Source organism: Armigeres subalbatus, chromosome 1 (genome assembly GCF_024139115.2).
Source record: "Armigeres subalbatus isolate Guangzhou_Male chromosome 1, GZ_Asu_2, whole genome shotgun sequence".
NCBI classification, from domain to species: domain Eukaryota; kingdom Metazoa; phylum Arthropoda; class Insecta; order Diptera; family Culicidae; genus Armigeres; species Armigeres subalbatus.
In genome coordinates this window covers 173415306-173437853 of record NC_085139.1, presented here as the reverse complement: position 1 = coordinate 173437853, position 22548 = coordinate 173415306, and the positions used below count along the sequence as shown (strand labels likewise).

Below are 22548 nucleotides of genomic sequence, written 5' to 3'. Positions count from 1 at the left end.
CTAGAGTGATTCAAATTTTGACTTTTTTGCTCCCCTATGCTTAAACGATGGCAATTGCCATTTTAATAATCGTCCTAAATTTTTAGCTAATTTGGATGTAATTTGACTGAGCACAAGCAGTTTGAAGCTTGTATGAAAATTACTATGAAAACAGTAACTTTTGTAAAAAACCGTTCCCTATCATTGCTCTAAAAAGCTCTAAAAATGTATGCATACGTTAGCAACATAGGAAATTTAACAAGGGAAAATATCGTCGTTGTTGCTAAACGATTTGATGCTGGCAACGAAAGTTATTATGGAAATACTGAATTGTTACACCCAACAATACAATACTTGTATAAGAATCCAACATTTTCGCATATGCCCAGCTCTTATACAGGTTTTGTCAGATTCTTATACAGAATTGTTAGAAAATCTAACAGCCGCCGGTTGGGTGTAGATTCAAAAACTGGCTTTATATAGAAGGACTGAAACTTGTCCTCTTTTGATTTGATCGCAGCAAATTGAAACCGATGTAAAGTTTTGTCCTATTGTCTCCTTAAGAAAATGGTCCGGATTGGACTATGGGCTCAGAAGATATAGCCAAAATGCATTTGTTTATGCAAAAATCGCGTAGAAACAGTCTCACTTTTCTGACACTTATCTTTAAAAGATCTCCTTGCAACAAGTTGCGTTTGATTGATATTCTTAAAAAGAATTTAAATCAATGTAAATAAGGGGCTCTATCCACGTATCAGTGTCATTTTTACAAGAACCAATTGACATTTCCCGCCAAAAAATGTATCTCGTTTTATTGTCTCAGTCAATTCTTTGACTTATTTAAGTTCAACTTTTTCACAGAATTCATATTTTAGAATAAAAAAAAAATCGGAAAAGTGCCGCACGTTTGAAGAATTGGAATTGGCCTTATTTTAATTCAAAATCGGGCGAATGTTAGGTCAAGCTTGGAAACCAGCACTATTCGTCAAAAAGTATGGCGTCAAAAAGTAGGTTCTTTTGGAAAGTTGTCCTCAAAAAATTGAAGAATCGATTGAGCGGATAAAAATTGTTGACGGGAAAGGTCAATTGCACAGTGCACCTACACCTGCTAAGTGGAATATTAAAGGATAAATTGTTATGGCTATTTTGGACTATGTTCGTATATTAAAGCAGGACTGTATTTTGCAACGGGTTTTAAAATTCAAAACGACGCACGGGCCCTCATAAAAATCCCGGACAAAACTTGAGATTGCACTCAAAATTTAACCACCGCGCGCTGTTGTATTTTGTACAACACTAACGAAAACACACATCGCTCACATTACACAGCATGAACGAGTTTGCATGAGCGTTTCAGGATCACGCTTTGCTGAACGGTTTAGCAGCAATTGATTTAAGAACTGCTAACAAGAACATTCTAAAGATATTCAATTTCTTTTCCTACCGTTGAGCGTCAGTATAATCCTTAAGCCTTGTGCTTAACAAATGTGAATACCAGGATATTCGACAACATTTATTTAAACATAAAGACTGCTCGAAGAGTTTTCAGTTTTTTACATTCAAATAATTATCAAGTTCGTCCAGAAGAAATAATGCCAGGTTTGAAAACCATTTGGAACTTTATGTATCACATATTGAAATAAACTCTTCCAGTTTCGTGGATATACCTAAAAAATCAGTCTCAGTGGGTCCGGTTTGCTAAATGTTAATGCATCATCCGTCCTTCTATACTTAATTCCATGCACCAAAACCAGAAAAAGATCTAACAGCTAAATATGACAATCTCATCTTATCACTTGCTCCGCATACTGTCAGTCTGACAATTCACTTCACGTTTTCGTATAGCAGAGATCACCAAAAATACTCATTATTTTTCAACACCTATTTGTAAGGACGTGGCCGTGGCTGTTGCAGACTAAAGAATTGTATATTTATTATTATATACAATGAAATTTTCCAACGCGAAAATGGTAAATCAATCAAGTCAATCGAACATATGACTCAGAGTGCATCTCCATATATAACATCACAACATGCCTTACGGGCCTGCCCCAATGTACCATAATAAATATAGAATCAATGTAAAATATGACTTACAATATTCAACATCTTTTTAAAACCTCAAAACACAAAAAAAAATTGAGCGAAAAAAAATGTCCATATGATCGAGGTAAAAAGTCCATATAATCGAGGTAAACCTGTACATGTTCTTTTCGGCATTTTTCAAATGTGTTAATATTTGAACGAAATTTTTCTTATACAAAATTGGAGGGAGATGAATCAACCCCAAAATCCACCTCAAGCTACGGTACTGACCGTATAATACATTCACACTTAACTTTTCAAAAAGAGCAAAGTAACATTTTTTTTAATGAATTGCAATATTCAAATTAATTCATGAAAAAGAAGTCGCTTAGGTCCTTTTGAGAAGTAAAGCAAAAATTGTGAAAAATGGTCTACGTCTACGCGGCGGCCCACAGCTCTACCCCTGTTGAATTTTGAGTTGATTAAATAGATAGACCAACGCAAAATGAACTCCCCTAAGAAATTGTGACGTTTGAGCGGGTCGTGAATGAACGCAAAATGCGCTTTTGTTCCAGTGAATACGCGAGGAGAAGTGGATGAACGCTGTCATCAGAGGGAAAGTAGAATCACTGAAATTTAACACGGCAAGGTATAGCCAGTGGAATTGAAAGAAATTTTAAAAATTACAAACAGATATTTTTTTGAAAATGATTTATTAGGCGGGATTAGAAATTCAATTAAGAATAAAAGTAGTACCATCTCCGGAATCATTTCAAGAAAAAACTTCATTGTCATTAACAATCAAATTAATATATGTATAATGTAGACAATAAAAATTCTAACCTCATGCTAGAAATTATTTATAAATAAATTTTATTTTGAAATTTTGAAAATTATTTTGAAAGCTGCATTCCATACCTCACTGTGAATTTTTTTTCATGATTCTACTTTTTCTTTTGATGACAGAATTCATTCTTCTCTTAGCGTATAGGGCATTGCATAGGTTCATGAATGAACGCAAAAACGCAAAAAAAAACGTTCCAGTGAATGGGGCACAGGGTGGGACAAAATTTTATTTTCACTTCCTTCGTGGTTTTTGCACGCCTCTTGGGTCCTATAATGCTTGTGCGAAATTTCAGATCAATCGGTGAAACTATATTTTAGCGCCGGCGATTTTAATTTTCCATAGGATTTACTATGGGGAAATTTACCTTTACAAAGAAAAATCCCCAAGGTGTCCCATTATTCTCTAACGATAAATCGATCCAACTACATCATACGAAATTTTACCAGCAAACTTTCATTGGAAGACCGCAAAGTGATCCGACGCTCGTGAAAAATGTTATTTACATAAAACTGATTGCTGTATGAACGCAAGGCTCATTGTACTTTTTGTTCCAGCATCACTGCCGTCTGCTGCTTGCTGTTGTTTGTACGAGGCACCACTTTGCGTGGAGGATTCGCTTAGTATGAATGAAAAGCGGGTTACTATGGATACGTTTATTGGCCTTGCTGTTTGAGTCTTCGTCCTTCTAGGTAGAAGAAATTCAACCAAATTTCAATGAAGTTGTGATTAACAAAAAGAGGCATGTAACGAACACTTTTCACACATCATGCAAAGAAGCGATAATAGATGCGATGTATTAGTTGGGGCCTCTGAATCGCGACGTCAATAGTTCGAAGCTGGTCTGAGCGGGGATTTTTTTGGTACTGGTAATCTTTTTGATATTTATATTTATATTCCCAAATTCTAATTTTCGAGAAGATTTCCAGTATTTCTAAAAGATTTAGATAAGATACACAGATACAAATATGTTGGGATTTTAAATGTATTTTCATGCACATATTTGGAGCATGCAAATAGACGTAATATCTAATCAATCTTATTGTTACTTAAAATCGAAATAAATTCAAACTCTGCCTGCTTGTAAAACTCAGTCAAATTTAATTGAATATCAAATGTTAATTCGATTAGATTAGATTGTATGAGATGATTTTCACATCAAAATTTACATCACATGACATTTTGTATCAACGCCACATCATGGATATTCAATTAAACAAATTTAGCAAAGAAATCAATTATATAATTCTGCAACTATTACCAACATCATTGGGGCTATTTTAAGCCTGTTGATGGAAAAAAAATAAATAAATAAATAAAAATTAAATTATAACGATCTTATAGAAATGGATAATATATTTTCCCATAGAAAATAATTTGAAAGCACTTAAAATGAATCAATTTGAAAGGTTGTTTTGAAATGGCTCTTCTGTCTCAAGTATATTAATAATTAAGTGATTTTTTTGAGTTTTGGTTTAAAGCATATTTATTAAATCTATTTTATGTCACATTCCTACATATGAACTCAAAATATTCATGTACAACATCAACGGTGATATTAAGAACTATTTGTACAGTACAGTTCATGATTTTAAAATATAACTATTAACTATCAACATCATTACGGTTTAGATGTAAACAAAATAAATAAATCATCACTTCCTAATTAAAAAAAAATACACGGCTGTCAGAATAATTTGTATGAAAGTCAAAGGAATATCCTCTGAAAATAGAAAAATGGTTATAATTCAAGTCTTTGATTTGAATTATTGGCATATCAATCAAATATCAAAGAAGCGAAGCAACTTCATTAAATTATTCTCTTCTGAAATCAGTATCACAAGAATCATATCTCAGTCTTTTAGAAACACCAGAAAGCTTCTAGAAAGTAAGAATATGGAAATATAAAGAATACCAGTATCGAAAAAAGAATTCCCGCTGAGACCAGCTTCGAACTATTGACGTCGAGAATGAGAGGCCCCAACCTATACCTCGCATCTATAGTCGTTTCGTTGCATTGTTAATGGAAACTGTGCGTTACATGCTTTTTTGTTAATTACACCTTCATTGAAATTTTGTTGAATTTCTTCTACCTAGAAGGACGAAGACTTTAAACAGCAAGGCCAATAAACGTATCCCTAGTAGGGAGTGAGTGCTAGTAATGGACCCCTTAACGACGGAAAATTACTTCAATCGCTTCGCCAAATTTCCATTCTGCAGCACTAGATGACAAGCAACAGGTATCAGCATCGCGTTTCATACATAACCCATGGTAAAACATTCATTTTTACTAATAAAATATGTATTTTAAAAATATGTAGCCAGGATGCCTATTATGGCCACCCCTGGGTCCATAATACGCAACATCGAGTTTGTTTACATACGTATTATGGTCTCCCCATTTGATTTACCTGTTCCATTTCCACATGTTCCTGTTGTCTATTATGGACTCCCCCTTCTGTGCTAGTAATGGACCCTCTAGCGCGTTTACATTCATAAATTAGTTAATATAACTAAATTTCAGTCTCCCAGTGCAAAACAATTCTCGCTTAACTTTTCAAAAGGACCTAAGTAACATTTTTTTCATGAATTAATTTGAGTACTGCAATCAAAAGCTTTCATATTGGTCTGATGATTGCGCTATTCAAATTAATTCATGAAAGAAATGGTACTTAGGACCTTTGTGAATGATTGAATGATGTGAAATGATTGAATAACAAATTTGAAAAATATTGCAAAGATATAATACTTCATATTTATATATTATCAATGGTGTTGAAAACAGTTTTCATGCCAACTTCAAAGGTACCCCAATGGGCACAAAATCGTCAAATTGACTCAAGCAAAGTAATTTACAATGTTTTATAACCTGTATAATGCGAGAAAAATATTTAAAAAATAGAATACATCATTTTGAAAAATGACCTTTTGACCCTCTTTCTAAGGATTCGTCCCTCTGTGCGTCATTAAGAATGCCTTCATCACAACCAGCGAGAAAAATCTGGGCGAACTACACACCCAGAGAAAACAATGGATCACCGATGAGACCTGGAGAAAGATAGAGGAGCGAAGAGAAGCCAAAGCCGCGATAGTGCGATCGAAAACCAGAGGAGCCAAAGTCTTAGCCCGTCAACGATACGCGGCTCTTGAGAAGGAACTGACCAGCTGCGCTGGTTCGAGCACTTCGAACAACTTTTTCAAGTGCCAGCCAGGCCATCACCACCTCGGCATGATCTGCCTAGGATCTGACGTATAACACGTGTCAATACCGAAGCTCCATCACTGCTAGAGATTCAAACAGCCATCCAAAGCATGAAATCGAATAAAGCCCCAGGGGTCGACCGCATATCAGCCGAGATGCTCAAAGCTGACCCCATGACATCCGCTCAACTACTGCATCGTATATTTCGTAATATCTGGGACACCGCAACTTTCCCGGTCGACTGGATGCAAGGTATCTTAGTAAAGGTGCCCAAAAAGGGTGACCTGACTGTATGCGATAACTGGCGATACATTATGTTGCTGTGTACCGTTCTCAAAGTTCTGTGCAAAATTATCCAAGCCCGGATTCAGGAGAAGATCGATGCGACTCTCCGGCGGCAGCAAGCCGGATTCCGTGCCGGAAGATCCTGTGTGGACCATATTGTCACGCTCCGCATCATTCTGGAGCAGGTCAACGAATTCCAAGAGTCCCTTTACTTGGTATTCATTGACTACGAAAAAGCTTTCGACCGTCTCAATCACGAGAATATGTGGGGCGCCCTGAGACGCAAGGGAGTTCCTGAGAAAATCATCGGCCTCATCGAGGCACAGTACGATGCCTTCTCGTGTAGAGTGCTGCACAATGGGGTCTTGTCCGACCCTATCCGTGTCGTAGCTGGTGTGAGGCGTAATCGTAATCGACGAGATTCTGGTAGATGCGATTGACCGTGAACCAAACCGCGGGCTGTTATGGCAGCCTATAACCATGGAGCACCTAAATGACTTCGAATTGGCGGATGATGTTGCAACGACCTTGCCGAGCGCTCCTCTTCGGCAGGTTTAGTCATCAAGTCAACAAAACCAAATCATTGGATGTAAACACGGTGACTCCTTCCAGTTCCACAGTAGCCGGGCAACCAGTGGAGAATGTTGAAAGCTTCCAATATCTTGGTAGCCAAATGGCGTCAGACGGCGGTACCAAGATCGACATAGGCGCACGGATAAAGAAAGCAAGGGCTGCCTTTGCGAGTTTAAGAAATATCTGGAAAAACAGGCAGATAAGTGAACGCACCAAAATACGAATTTTCAACTCTAACGTGAAATCTGTGCTGTTATACGCTAGCGAAACATGGTGTGTATCAGTGGAGAACACTCAACGGCTGCAGGTGTTCATTAACAGATGTCTGCGGTATATAATTCGGGCCTGGTGGCCTCACAACTGGATCTCAAACCATCGTCGTTGTCCCCAGAGGCCGATAGCAACAGAAATTCGGGATCGGAAGTGGGGCTGGGTCGGCCACACTCTACGTAGGAGCGGAAACGAAATTTGTAAACAAGCATTAGACTGGAACCCAGCGGGACATCGCAGCAGAGTCAGACCCAGAGGCTCATGGCGTTGAAGCCTCAATAAAGAAATAAAAGAAGTCGACCGAAATCTAACCTGGGAACAGGTTTAAGCGATAGCCGGGCAACGCTCAGGACGTAGATCTTTCAAGTCGGCCCTTTTTTTACAAGGAAGAATGCATTTACACACTAACCCAGTACACGTGCATTGTAGTTGCCAAACTACCACACGGAAGTGTACTGGAGTGTCGGACTCGACCATACCGGTAATACCGACTAAACTCCCTTGGGCTCCACCATCGGGCCTTTGCACCACCGGAGGTGTACAGGATCCATAAGTAAGTAAGTTAAAAACTGACGGGCTGACTCTAAATGTATGTGGTAACTTTTTCGTCTATGGTATTTTCTTAGATTTATTCAGCAAAACGAATATTTCAATGTATATTTCTCTCAATAAATAAATCTCACGTCGTCAGAAGAACCATCCACAACAATTTCTTCATCATTATGCTAATGTGACCCTAGACGCAAAAGCATAAAAATGTGGCCACAGCCAACTGAAAAATCGCGAAACCACCTTTTTGGAGAGCCTTCCAAGATGCAAAATGTGTGCACATTGTGCAAACTTAGCCGTACGCCACAGTTCAGCCAGTTGCAGGAAGGCGATTAGAATTTCAGATAACCATCGCGTTGCTGTTCTGTTCCGTTGCTGTCGGTGGTTGTTCACTGGTGTGCATGCATTTTTTTTTTCGTGGCGGCTTGCTGTGGCTGCATGCAGTTCACTGCAAATAGCGTAATTCGTAATCCCCCATAGCAGCGATTAGCATTTCTCTCGATCGAGATCCAACAACGAGGCTTGTTTTTAGTTTTGATGTTGGATAAGGGTATGGAATACAAAAAAAATCTAAATATTCGACTTTTAAATTATTTTTCATGCCACACATGAAAAAATTCCCAGCTAGTGGTGATAACTGTGGAGATGCTTAAAAAATACAAAGTTGAAAAGCAGGCCAAGTTTCAGTTGGAATATAGAGCAACCGAAGAAGAAGCTATGCAATAAGTCAAACGATGTGTGTATTGAGAAAGTGAAATAAGCTTTAAAATGAAAAATTATTCTCCATCAAAGTCGATCTGTTCATGTTCAAGGAATATGAAGTTCAAGCCTAATGCAATGTCTCAATCAAAAATTTCTGGAATAATGATTTATTCAAGTCATTAGTTTGCTGTTGAGAGAAATAAGAATTATATTTTATTACTGTCAAGCTCAACAAAGAATGCTTTCCACCCATAATCAATACACCAAGCTTTTTCTGATACTGATGATTTGTAAATTGAGAAGATTTTATTTAATTGGTAAGGATGATATCAGGCCCGAAAAACTGGCAACTTCCTCGCAGAAACTGATAGTTAGAATCTGGGAAACTGAACAGCTACCGGAGGAGTGGAAGGAAGGGTTCATATGCCCCATCTACATCAAAAGCGAAAAGCTGGAGTGTGAGAACTTTCGAGCGATCACCATCCTTAATGCCGCCTACACAGTGATATCCCAGTGTGAATGCCAATAGTGAATGAGTTCGTGGGAAGTTATCAAGCCGGCTTCGTTGACGGCCGTTCGACAACGGACCAGATCTTTACTGTACGGCAAATCCTCCAAAAATGCCTAGAAAACCAGGTTCCAACGCACCATCTGTTCATTGATTTCGAGGCCGCGTAGTGCTATGGAAAATTATGGACAAGAACAGCTTCCCTGGGAAGTTTACCGGACTGATCAAAGCAACGGTGCAAAACTGTGTGAAGATTTCGGGCGAATACTCCAGTTCATTTGAATCGCGATGGGGACTGAGACAAGGTTATGGACTTTCGTGCCTGTTGTTCTACATTGCTCTAGAAGGAGTCATGTGGAGAGCTGGGTGTATCATCCGGGGTACGATTTTCAACAGATCCAGTCAATTTATTTGCTTCGCGGATGACATGGACATTGTCGGCCGAGCGTTTTCAAAGGTGGCAAAACTGCACACCTGCCTGAAACGTGAAGCAACAAAAGTTGGCCGGAATCGAGCGCGTCAGGGCCCGCCTGGGAGTCAGTGTTACAATAAACGGGGATAACTCCGAGGTCGTCGATGAATTCGTCTATTGTTGCTAACGGCTGATAATAATGTTAGTGGTGAAATACGAGAGCGCATCATCTGTGGAAGTTGGACTCATTACGGGATCCCGAAGAAACTTCGATCAAAACACGATTCACACCGCACCAAATGTGTCATGTACAGGGTTTGCATAAATCGCTCTCAATAGTTGACGAAAAACGATGAACGAAAGGCAAATACTGTTTCGAATCATAACAAGCCATGATAACAGATTTATCAGACTTGTATACAAATGCGAAAAAAACAGAATCGGATAGGCAGCCCTCACAGAAAAGTGATAATTTTCCCTTCGTTCTCGCTCATTTTGTGTTGGGGACTGCACAGCTGTGTAGATAGAGTTGCAACGCATCATCAGAATTAGTGCTCCCTGCGCTTGTAGCTTTTTAGAAGAAATTTATCATAAGGTATAGCCTTCCGGAATCAGTTCTTTAATATGACAGCTTGCGAAGTCTCTCGCGATATGCTACATATTGTATATGTATACAGAGATGATAAGTGAGAGAATTTTTCATTCTTTTTTGGATTAAATCCCGGATAAATTGTTCAAAACACTCATAAGACCGGTAGTCCTCTACGAAACTTGAACCATGCTCAAGGAGGACTAGCAAGCACTCGGAGTATTCTAGAGACGGGTGCTTCAGACCATCTTTGGCGGTGTGCAAGAAGACGGTGTGTGAAGGCGAAGGATGAACCACGAGCTCGCCCAGCTCTACCGCAAACCTAGTATTCAGAAGGTAACTGAAGCCGGTACGATGGGCAAGGCATGTTGCGAGAATGCCGGACAGCAACCCCCCAAAAAAAGTGTACGTTTCCGATCCGGCAGGTATTAGAATACGTGGAGCTGACCAGGCGAGCGAGGTGGGCTGACAAGGTACATAATGACTTGGCGAGCGTGGAGCGCAATCGAGGATGGAGAGATGCGGGCTCGAACCGTGTATGTTGGCGTCAAATTGTTGACTCAGTGTTATCTGTTTAGATGTAAGCTAAATAAATGAATAAATTTTATACGAAGTTCTCAGTCCACTATTACATTACATGATTGGTCTTTGAGCCTCCTATAAAAGTTTTCTTTTGAAGTCAAATAATGTCCTTACGTAACAATTTTGGTGTACCGTAAAGACAAAACGGTCTTTATTAGATCCCGTAAGGCTATTGGAAAACTAATAACACATACCCTCATCGGGTCCAGATTAGCATATTTAATTCTGCTCCGTTTCGATCCACTAAACTCGACCTAGGGGGTGTCTTTTGTTCTGTCGGATTCTCCTGGTGAAGATGAATCAATGTGAATTTTAACCAATTTAGAGCTCCCTAAGTAGTGCTTCAACTCATATGTATGTAGATGATGCTTTAACTCAAACTTTTCGCTCTTCTCTCGATTCTTTTCAGATTGCGGCAAATGTAGATTTGACACGAAACGATTAAATCTGAATAAATTCTGCAAGCGTGATTATGGTAATTTTTGCCCATTCTTCCTATTTCACTTCTGGCTTTTTCTCCTGCTGCACTGTTATAAAAAAAATGCATCAGGTGAAAAAGCGACCAACCGAATAAGATGCGCTTGATAGTATTAACCAATTTTGGTTTCGTTTTCCTTTCCTTCCTTTTATCGTACCCGCAAACAGCTATTATGGCAAAGGTCACCGGACGGACAACATCCGCAAATAAACACGTCCCTAGGGACGAGGTGCGCTTTAACCTGCAGGTGCAAACCGTTTTCAAGTCGACGATCCCTCTGCTGGCTACGAACAGCCAGCGGAAGTCATCCGTCGGTTTGCTGGTTCCCTCGAAGAATCTCGATTGCCGATGTCCGAGTATTAAGATCAATAAGTAAGTATAGCTGTTCTGTTTCATGTTTCACATCAATAAATGGTTTTTCTAAAGGGTTACAACGCTTAATCGATACACTAAATCAAATGGGTAGGTTATTCGAAAAGCAACTTGTACCTATGCATTACCTTCTAGTTTTTCGTGTATCAACATCACATTTTTTTTATTATGTCTAATTCATATTAAGCTCGTCACATTCATGTGCAACACGAGCCCCCGGAAATAATTAAAATCTCGGGTCCTGGAGATTGAACTGCAAGGACAAATTTTGCCTGCCAGCAATGATCTTAGTTTTTAATCAATTGATGTTTATTTGTATACCTGGTGACTGGAAAGGCTAACTTGCCGAAATTTATTTTAACAAAAGGGACATTTGACCGAAAGAGTCATTTGGCCGAAATGGTAATTTCATCGAATAGATCATTTGGCCAAATAGGTAATTTGGCTGAATAGGATATTTGGTTGAATAGGACATTTGGCCGAATATGACATTTGGCCGAATATGACATTTGGCCGAATACAACATTTGGCCGAATACGATATTTGGCCGAATACGACATTTGGCCGAATACGACATTTGGCCGAATACGACATTTGGCCGAATACGACATTTGACCGTACACGACATTTGGCCGAATACGACATATCGCCAAATAGGACATTTGGCCGAATAGCTCATTTGGCCGAAAATGTCATTTGGTCGAATAGGTTATTTGAACGAACAGATCATTTGGCTGAATAGGTCATTTGCCCGAACATGTCTCTTTTTTTTCCTTGTTGGGTATTTTAATCACTGCGACTTTGTTAGATCTATTGTGATATATGTCCCATTTGATATAGCTTTATCAAGTTGACGCATCATTGTTATGTAGAGCAATTGCATTACCTTGACTGCCAGCGTCTTCCCAATGCGGTATTATGGTTCTGATGAATCGTACAATCATATTTGGATTTGTTCTCCAAACTTCAGATGGTAGGGTTCTATCAGCTCCTTGTTGAAGAACTGTATTCTTTTCCTAAAAATTGCCGGAGAATGGCTGTTCCGAGTCCTCTGTATTAGTCTTTCTTTGGACCGATTCCGCACATTCTCAAAAAGAAATATCGGACAACCTCGGAAGCGGTTTCGGAAGCAGCGGAGATGACGATGACTGCCTGCGGTTTCAGCGGAACAACTTCCGAAGTTGACGAACAGATGATTGGGTGCGATAACGGCGACTGCTGGTTCCATGCGCGGTGCGTGGGCGTTACGGCGGAGGCGGCGATAGAGAACAAGTGGTTCTGTCCATCCTCCGAGTGCCAACAGCAGTACTGTGAGTACTTAAAGAAGCTAGAGAAGAAGGAACAGAAGAAAAAGAGTAGTAAGAAAAATAAAGTGGTAGGTGAAGACACGGCTAGTAATAAGTCATCTAAGTCAGTAAATGATTCCGGGTCAGATTTGGAAAAGTGTTTGAAGGAGTTAGACGATGAACAGCAGGCGAAAGAGAGGGAGATGGAGATTGAGATGATCATTCTTCAGAAGCGGTTTGAGATAGAGACGGCGTTAAAAGAGAAGAAGATGAAGCTCGAGAACGCGATTAGGGCAAAACAGCGGCATTATGAGAAGGTGCTCATGGAGAAGGCCCTATCAGACAAGAAGAAACATCTGGAAGAGTTTAAGATGCGTGACTGTTTCGAAGAGGAAATGTGTAGTGTGCGGAAGAAAGTAAAGCAAATGTAGTTGAAAGAAGACGGCAGCCAGACGAAGGAGAAGGCTCTGGTAACGCCTCTCAGAAATCCAGAGGTAGTGGTACCGAAGCAGATGGAAAAAGAGCAGAAGGAAAAGAAGAAGATTGTCTCTCGGCGCGAGCAAGAGTCAGATGACAGTGAGGAAGACTCCGAGAAAGAAAGAAGTGAAAGTGAAGAAGAAACAGAAGAAGAGGAAACCGAAGATGAAGAAGGAGAACAAGCAAAGAAGAAGAGGAAACCTAAGCCGAAAATGAAGAAAGTCGTCGAAAACGGGCTGGGGCAGCAGCGCAGTGCGCCGACAAGGGCACAGATGGCGGCGAGGAACGGAGTAACAAAGAAGCTCCTGGTGTTCACCGGCAGACCGGAGGAATGGCCATTGTTTATCGGCACGTACGAGGCATCCAGCGAAGCGTGTGGATTCACAGACGTCGAGAATCTCGTGCAGCTGCAGGAAAGCCTCAAAGGGCCAGCATTGGAAAGTGTTCGAGGGCAGCTGTTGTTCCCGAAATCTGTTCCGAAGGTAATAAGTAAGCTGAGACAGCTGTATGGTCGGCCGGAGCAACTACTACAATGGCATCTGGAGAAGGTGCGTAGGCTGGAACCGCCGAAGGCTGACAAATTGGCGACATTCATACCGTTCGGTACAGCAGTGGAGCAGCTCTGCGAGCACTTAGAGGCCGCCGGGTTGAAGCAACATCTGGTTAACCCGCTGTTAGTGCATGATCTGGTCGATAAGCTTCCTTCCGGCGATAAGCGCGAATGGGTGCGGTACAAGAAGCGGAATAAAGATGGTGACGTTCCGTGCCTTCACTAATTTTATTTCGGGAATTGTGGCCGAAGCCTGCGAAGCAAACGTTTCTGTTGACTTCAAGTCCGAGGCGAAACCAGGGGTGGCATTGTGCATCTCGAATCGAATCACTCGATTCGTACGTTTTTTAATTCGTTTCGAAAAAATTGCGGCATTATGTATTTCGTTCGACTTCATTCAGTCGCAGTACAAGATTTCGAATGGTGCTGTACTAGCTCAATCGAGTATGTTCTGTCAAACGAAATGTAAACAGAGAGAATAAGAGATAGCTGTCTCCGTGTTTAGTATGCCGCCCGCTGGAGAGACAACCTTCAGCGCATGGCGAATGTGAGTAAACAGAGAGAATAAGAGTAATATAATCTGCGTATAGCATGTTGCCCTGTTGGAAAGGCATCCTTTAGGGCATGAATTGGCAGTTAATTTATAAACAATCAAATTGTGCTCAATGACTATGACTATTGAGCAGTTGCAACCGATTAAAACATTATGCCGATACGATATGTTTTGTTAATTAAGATATTGTTACGACACAAATTATGAGTTTTGTGTTTATTCGAGCTTATGCCACATATCCAATGTTGAGCTAAATAATTTAAAGCTAAAGAAGGATTCGATAATAAATTACTTTGATGTTTCCATGTGTTGGAGTTAAATGCACTTGGATCATCTCTTGCGCGTTTTTATTTAACTCAATTATTTTTACGTAGATTTTGGAATATACACGTTTTTACGCAGATTTTCCCCATCGATTTTTCACGCGGTTTATCGAAATCGTCAAGAAATACATGAAAAAAGCAAAAAAAAAATTTAAGTCGAAGTCGTTTTTACGCGGATTTCGGGATAATCAGAGGTTGCATATTGTCTGCAAATTATAAAAGTAGGTATACTAATGACATTCTTTCCTTAAAGATACAATAATGAAACATTTATTCTCTTCCCGTAGTGAAATAATAACAAATATAATTAAAAACTTTCAGAAAGAAATGACTCTCGAACAACATTCGAAAGCTATAAAGGTGACGAGTGTTTTTCATTCGACTTGAGTCGTTTTCCAGTGTGCTATCGAGTATCCATAATGCCAAAACATCTCGTTATTCTTGTACCTCCTCGAGTATACTCGAACGATGAGTCGTTTTCGAGATCGAATCGAAAGCCGTTATGCCAAACATGTTCGACTCGATAGAATTACGTTCGAATCGAGATGCGCAATGCCACCCCAGGAAGCTCCGGTTTAGAGAAAGAGCGGAAGAAAGAAGGAGGTTTCGTCTAGAATCATTGGGCTACAGAGTCGGTCGTAAATGAGCCGGCTACGGTGGTGTCCAGACTTAGGGCTTGCAAGGTTTGTAAGCGGACGGACCATCGACTGCGATTCTGCCAGGATTTCAGGAGCATGACGCCGACGAACCGGGTGAAGCTCGTGCGGCAGTGGAAGCTCTGCGAAATATGTCTAAACGACCATGGCAACGCAGAGTGCAGGTTCAGAATGCGGTGCACTATTGGAGGGTGTACAGAAAGGCACAATCCGTTGCTGCATCAGGGGTCCGGAGTGATCGTCATGAACGCCCACATCCGGCAAAACAGCAGCATGTTGTTCCGGATGCTGCCAGTGACACTGTATTTCCGGGACAAATCCGTGACTACCCTAGCATTTCTGGATGAAGGAGCATCGGTTACGATGGTGGAAAAGGCCCTGGCAGACTAACTCGGCGCAGAGGGTGTCCGGGAGAAGCTCGAGATTCGATGGACCGGAGACGTTGCCCGCGTTGAAAAGGACTCGAGAAAAATCAGCCTAAAGATTAGATTAGATAAAGTACGCGCTGGAGGTGTCGATGATCAGTAAATTGAAAGAATCCACGGAAGACAGGAGAGTCCGGGAAAATCTGGCGATGACAACAGCTACCCGATGGTACTACGTCGGTGCACGCAGTTGGAGAAATTGCTAAAAGGAGGAAGGCACAAAATCTACGTGATGGACGTAGCCACGTTCGTTTAGCTCAGCGCGGTTCATCAAGAACAAGAACGAGTTGGAGTTCACGGCGGAGTTTCTAGATTCGGAGAATGCGCGGCCTATGCCGAACGCTCCGGTGGCTAGCACGATCGAGGAAATGAAGGCCTGTGGAAAAGCTTATGGAGAGCCTATCTGGATGAGTAAAACTTCTGAAGGATATCGGAAAAGAGCCAGAGCATCGGTGAAGACGTTCCTGGAACCGCAGTATACCGCAGTTCGCAATTCTTGGCGAATAGAATGTTTGAGCGATGGTACAAGGGGTACTTGCCGGGGATCATCAGGCGAACAAAATGGTTCGAAGAGCGAAAGCCGCTGAACGTTGGTATTGTTAACGGTCAGAATTGGAAGACATGGATCCGGGAAGTTGTGGAGAAGCTAATCGTAGCTGCGGATGACAAGGAGCGGCAGGCACAAATCAACAGAGGTGTGTATCGGCGGGCAATAGCGGGCGGGCAATATTTGACTGCGCCGAGCTCTTCCAACCGTCAATGCTAACGAAACGTGAGCAGTGAGCGCTTCCAGCAGGGTGAGATGTATGCAGAACCAGTCTACGACAACATGCTATGAGGTTGATTGTTTACGATTTAGCAAGATGAAAAGGCAAATAGAAGGAAAAAAGTTTACGAGTGAAGAGTACTGGCGGTTAATAGTTAATTCGAGTTTAATTGTGCAGTGGTAATTGAAATTGAGCCGAGAAAGGCAAGGTAGAAAATAGTTAAGTTACGAGCAAGATTTGAAGAATCGTAACTTAGACATCTGCAACATAGGTTGCGTTTATCGCACTAGGAGAGTTCGAAGTAAAACGCGCTCAGCAATAGTTTGTTAGCATCGTATATCTAATCGATAATAATCGATAGCATCCGTAACAATTCGCGACACAAGGAAACTATTTCTTGTAAGTTGTGTATAATATACACTGTATATTGCATACATTTATGTTTTTGGTAAAACTGATCGAAATATAATTTTAGTTTGAGCTGATCGCGAAACTGCTACAGAAAATTAGTCTTTCTTTGGACCGATTCCGAACAATATGTATGCCGCAGAAACGACATATATCATCTTGAAGTTTTCCTAGCAGCTTCCGCCGACAGTTTTTGACACGCCGCCGCCGCCGAAGATTTTGCATCGGCGCGCCGCTGTCAACATTTTGTCACGCCGCTGATTTGTTATTTTCCACGCTGATTCAAATTTGTAGAAGTCCGCAGAATTTTCAGAGCAAATTCCGAAGATCCAGTGTAGTTTTCGTAAAATTTCCTGATTGATATCCTTACAACATAACGTTGAAACTCCAAAGATTTTTTTTCGAAAATTCTAAAGAATTTCCTGTTGAAATTTTGAAAAGCTCTTCGTAAAAACGAAAAAAAGCTTCGAGTGGAAATACCGAAGGATTTTCCGGAAGACTTCCCGTTGAAAACCGAAAAAGTTCTCGTTAAAATATAATTTTTGAACGCCGAAGACCACGAGGCCGAAGGTTGTTTGACCGAGTACGCCATTTGACTGAACAAATCAATTGGTCGAAAAGGACATCCGGCCGGGAAAACAGTTCCTTTGGTTGAAAAAGTCGTTTGGCCGAAAATGCCATCGTTGGTAAACTGATCATTTTTCCGAAACGGACCTTATTCTTCTTCTTCTTCTTCTTATTGGCATTACATCCCCACACTGGGACAGAGCCGCTTCACAGCTTAGTGTTCGCTAAGCACTTCCACAGTTAATAACTGCGAGGTTTCTAAGGCAGGTTACCATTTTTGCATTCGTATATCATAAGGCTAGCACGATGATACTTTTATGCCCAGGGAAGTCTAGACTATTTCCAATCCGAAAATTGCCTAGACCGGCACCGGGAATCGAACCCAGCCACCCTCAGCATGGTCTTGCTTGCTAGCCGCGCGTCTTACCGCACGGCTAAGGAGGGCCCCGGGCCGAAACGGATATTCGGACGAATGCAGTCATTATATAGAAAAAGTCGTTTGGTTGAAATGGTTATTCAGCAGAAAGGACATATTCGTGCCAGATGGCTCTTTCTGCCAAACTACTATTTCTATCAAACATCTTTTTCGACCAAATGATCTATTTGATCAAACGACATTTTCGATTATACGGTCACTTCGGCAAAACGGCATTTACAGACAAAGGACCTTTTAGTGCTAATAACTTTTTCGACCAAATTACCAATTCGGCCAAGTAGAATTAAAAAAATGGTTTTCCTCAGAATGACTTTCGGTAAAACGACGGGAAGATCCGTTGGACCGTAGACCACAAGGCCGAAATGTTTTTGGCCGAATATGTAGTTTGGTCGATACTCGTCTGGTCGGATATGTCATTTAGACGAAATGGACATACGGCCGTAAATTTCATTCGGCCAAATTGATCCTATGGCCGAAAAAGTAACTTATCTAAATAGGTCATTTAATCGAAAATCCCGTTTGCCGAAATGGTCGTTTGGCTGATTTTTTATCTTTACTTCCGTGAATTTTGAAATGACTTCAGCCCACCACCAATGGCTTAAAATTTCATTTGGACATACGGCCGAAAATGTCGTTCGGCCGAACTGATTCTATGGTCGAAAAAGTCGTTTGACAGAAAGGCAATTTGATCGAAAATGTCGTGCCAGATGAATCTTTCCGCCAAACTTGATCGAAAATGTCGTGCCAGATGAATCTTTCCGCCAAACTACTATTTCTATCAAACATCTTCTTCGACCAAATGATCTATTCGATCAAACGACATTTTCGATCATTCGGCCACTTCGGCAAAACGGAATTTACAGACCAAGGACCTGTTAGTGCTTATAACTTTTTCGACCAATTACCAATTCAGCGTTACTTTTGTCATTTGGCCAAACGGATTGTCATTTTTGATCATACACAATCAATTTTTTTTTTCTGGAAAATCCGCGCAGCCGTGTGCCCAACAAACAAACAGGTATCTTGGCATACATTACCTTTGTTAAATGGCTTTCGGCTAATTATTTGCAGATTTTTTAGCAAGTTTGACAGATATTTCAACAAAAAAATTGTTTGCTGGGGATCGGCTGTGTGGATCTCGGTAAAAGTTTAACAAATTGCTGAGATCTATCGTGACCTTCCGCAAAATGGCATTTTCAACCAAATGACCTATTCGCCGAAACGACCTGTTGGGCAGAAGGCTTCATCGCTTTCGGTCAAATGAAATTAACGGTTTTCGAATCAATAATCGTTTCGCTAAAATATTAATTTCGGCCAAATGGAATTCGCCTAGATGATTTTCAGCGTAACTTGTTTTTCGGCCGAATAGCTGTCCGTCGAATGACTCTCGGTCAAACGACCCTTCCTCTTTTTGCATTATTTCCCGTAAAATTCTTATGGACAATACAAAAGTATTTCCGGAGCAATCTTGAAAAACTCTCTTAATTTTCCAAAAAAAATATAAAAGAATCTCGTGGGACTTCCAAAAAGTTCCTCATGAAAAGTCCTAAGAGTTTCCCGCGGATATTTCGAAGAATTTTGTGTAAAAATATTCAACAGAATTTTCGAAGAGCTATTTTGAATAATTTTCTGTAGAAATTTGGAACAATTTCCCATGACAATTTTGAATAATTTTTCATGATTATTCCGTAGAATTTTCTGTTTTTTTTTTTTTGGAATTCCAAAGACCAAATTCGACAGGAGTAAACTTTAAACTAGTTCCCGTGGAAAATTAGAAAATAGATTCCATATGAACATTTTGAAAAAAAAAAAACGTTATCTGGGGACGTATATTAGGGTTCTTTCATAAATTACGTAATGCTAATTTTGCCGATTTTGAACCCCCACGCTCCCCTCGTAACAACTTTTGTATGGAAGTTTTTTTTGTATGAACCGTAACGCTTGGCCTGACTGCACCCTCCCCTTATACGTTACGCAATTTGTGAACAGTCTCTTATATTGTTCCGACGATATTCAAAACATTTACCCGTAGATATCTTGAAAATGTCTCGTAAAATTTTAATAAAAATCGAATCCAATAAAAAACACCACGCCGATCCCCGCCGCCGCCGGCTAAAATGGCTATCGGCGTGACGCCGAAAACGCCGCCGCCGCCGACCAAAATTATGACACACGCCGCCGCCGACGATTTTCGGACCGGCGCACACCTCTATACTCAAGGTTTGGAGGGACTGAGCATGTCTCTTGGCCGAGTAGGTCATTTGAAAAGTGAGAAATGTGGTGTGAAAATTGAGACATCTCACTACTCACTTTTCGCAGTGAGAAGTGAGACATTTCACTTCTCACTTTTATTTCTTACTTCTTACTGTAAAAACTTAGAAGTGCGAAGTGAGTTTTTAGGCGTCTCACTACTCACTTCGCTCTTTTCACTTTTTGTAGTGGGAAGTGAGAAATGAGGAGTGATAAGTGAGTAGTTTCACTACTAGCTTCTCATTTCTCACTCCTTTTTTCTCACTTTTCAAATGACATGTTCGGCCAAATGTCCTATTCGTCCAAATCTCCTAAGTCAGACAAAACTGGTTGCAGCAACTTGATTTTGACATAATCTGGGCACATATGAGTTGCAGTAACCTATGTGGAATATGTTTGCTGATAGGAAAATGTCGGCCAAATTTCCTATTCGACCAAATGACTTATTCGGTCATTTCAAATGGCTTCCGGCCCAATAGGTTTCGGTCATACGAGCCTTCTCCCTTACATTCATTTATTGAAAATTCAGACCAATTTTAATTTAAAGAAAAATGTGCAGTCAATACAAACGCTAATAATCTAGATTTTGACCAGTTCCAGTGGGTGTGTATGTCCTTTTGACCATTGACCAGATTTTGATTCCCGATTTTGATCATTTCGCATGAAAACCAGTGCTGCCGTTATCATTATTTCTGGAATTTATGTAATATTTTATTTGGAATTTCATCTCAAATCGAAAACATTAGATTTTCTTATCCTTCGAAGTATTGAAGGGTTCTTCTTCGTGAACCAACAGAATCATGAACCTTGTTTGAACACCATGTGTAATCTATGTTTACTCAAGCTTCATATCAGCAAAAAGGTGATTACTACCGTAAGCACTTATTAATTATTCACCATCTCTCCCATATCAACAGATCGTACCTAATATTGGGCATGGATTCGAAACAAAATCCGGACAGCCTGGTGCTTGGCCCGAAGACCATCATCATCGAGTGGAAGGACGACTGGAATCGACGGTTACGACGATTCCAGCAGCAGTCTGGTTCTTGTTATTAGGAACGACAAGACAACACAGAAGGTAGGAGTGCTGGCTCCACCGCGAGCTGTCAAGTCAATTTGAGTCATCCAGTGCGTGGGTGTGTATGTGCGGGAAATGAGTGTTTCGGAGAATGAGCATGGCCAGGTCATGGTTCGCATAATTGTAAATTACGCTAAGTACATAAAACATGAGGCCATTAGGAGCTTAATGGCACCGAATTTTACAAAACACAACCTTACTCACAATGTATTAACGTAGGAAATAAGTGGATTGTTGTAGAAGATTGGACGAATCACAAGAAAATTTCCCTAAAGTGAAGATCCTCCCGAGCAGGGAGACGGTACCATATTTTATTTGTACCCAATGCAGTCATTAATGACGTTTGTTAATATAATTTTACAAGTACTATAATTTTTTGATGAAACTTTCTTATTCTTATATTTATATGTTTTGGAAATTGTGAGATATTTTTAACAACATACAAAACTGGTCGTTATATATAACGTTGCAACTGAATAAAACAAAACTCTATAATTCTTTTATCTCCTCCTGCTCGGGTTTCCAAACCAATGCGATTTGGTTCGGTGACGAAAATATAAAGCCATAATTTTCATTGTAGTGTAGTTCAGTGCAGGCACTCACATCAAGAGAATTTTACCAAACTATTGTCGTCGTCACTGTAACGAAATCAAATTTGGATTGAAAGAGGTCATTCAAACTGAATCGGGAAGAATGGTGTTGTACTCTATGCCAAAATAGATGAATTAAACATGATCTTACCAACAATAGTATTTTGTCTCTGTCAGTGCCAGAAACTAATTAACAAGCAAAGCGTAACAAAAAAGTAGCGTGTGTCATTGTGTTGTCGATGCACAACAAAAAGAAATTATATGCAATAATGTTACAATAAATCAGTTTAGAATGTACATTTTATGGTTATTATGAGCAAGTCATTTTGAGAATTCGTATTCAACGGAGTTCGATCAAGCATTGATCATCCATCGTCGTCGAAATAGCTATTATCTCATAATCTACAAATCAGTTCTCAAGAGTACAAGAAAATTGGATTTTCATTTGTAAATATGATAATTTCTTTTGATAATTATTTCTTTATTTATCGGACAAATTGAACAAAATCTACATGTACTGACTGCAACTGAGTTCGTGTGACGAAGTTGTTATAATCGATCGAATATTATTTTCCGATCAAATCACGAAATCATCAGATAATTTATCAACAAAATAAACATTAGACATGAAACTTAGCTATTAGTATGTAAACAAATATGTTGTGTATGGAAGCAAATTGGAACAAGAATCTATCAGAAACGTATTTAATTGAAAGTAATATTTAACTATAAATTGTATACAAATTGTGATCATACTCTTGTAAATACAACCAGATAAGCAAAATCTATCACATAATCGAAAATCAAAA

General features: G+C 40.1%; 1 pseudogene; it reads left to right on the top strand.

The window, feature by feature from the left end:
• The window catches only part of LOC134206758 (netrin-B-like), a 41033-nt pseudogene extending 19183 nt beyond the window's left edge, over positions 1-21850 (top strand).
• Positions 21851-22548: the final 698 nt, after the last annotated feature.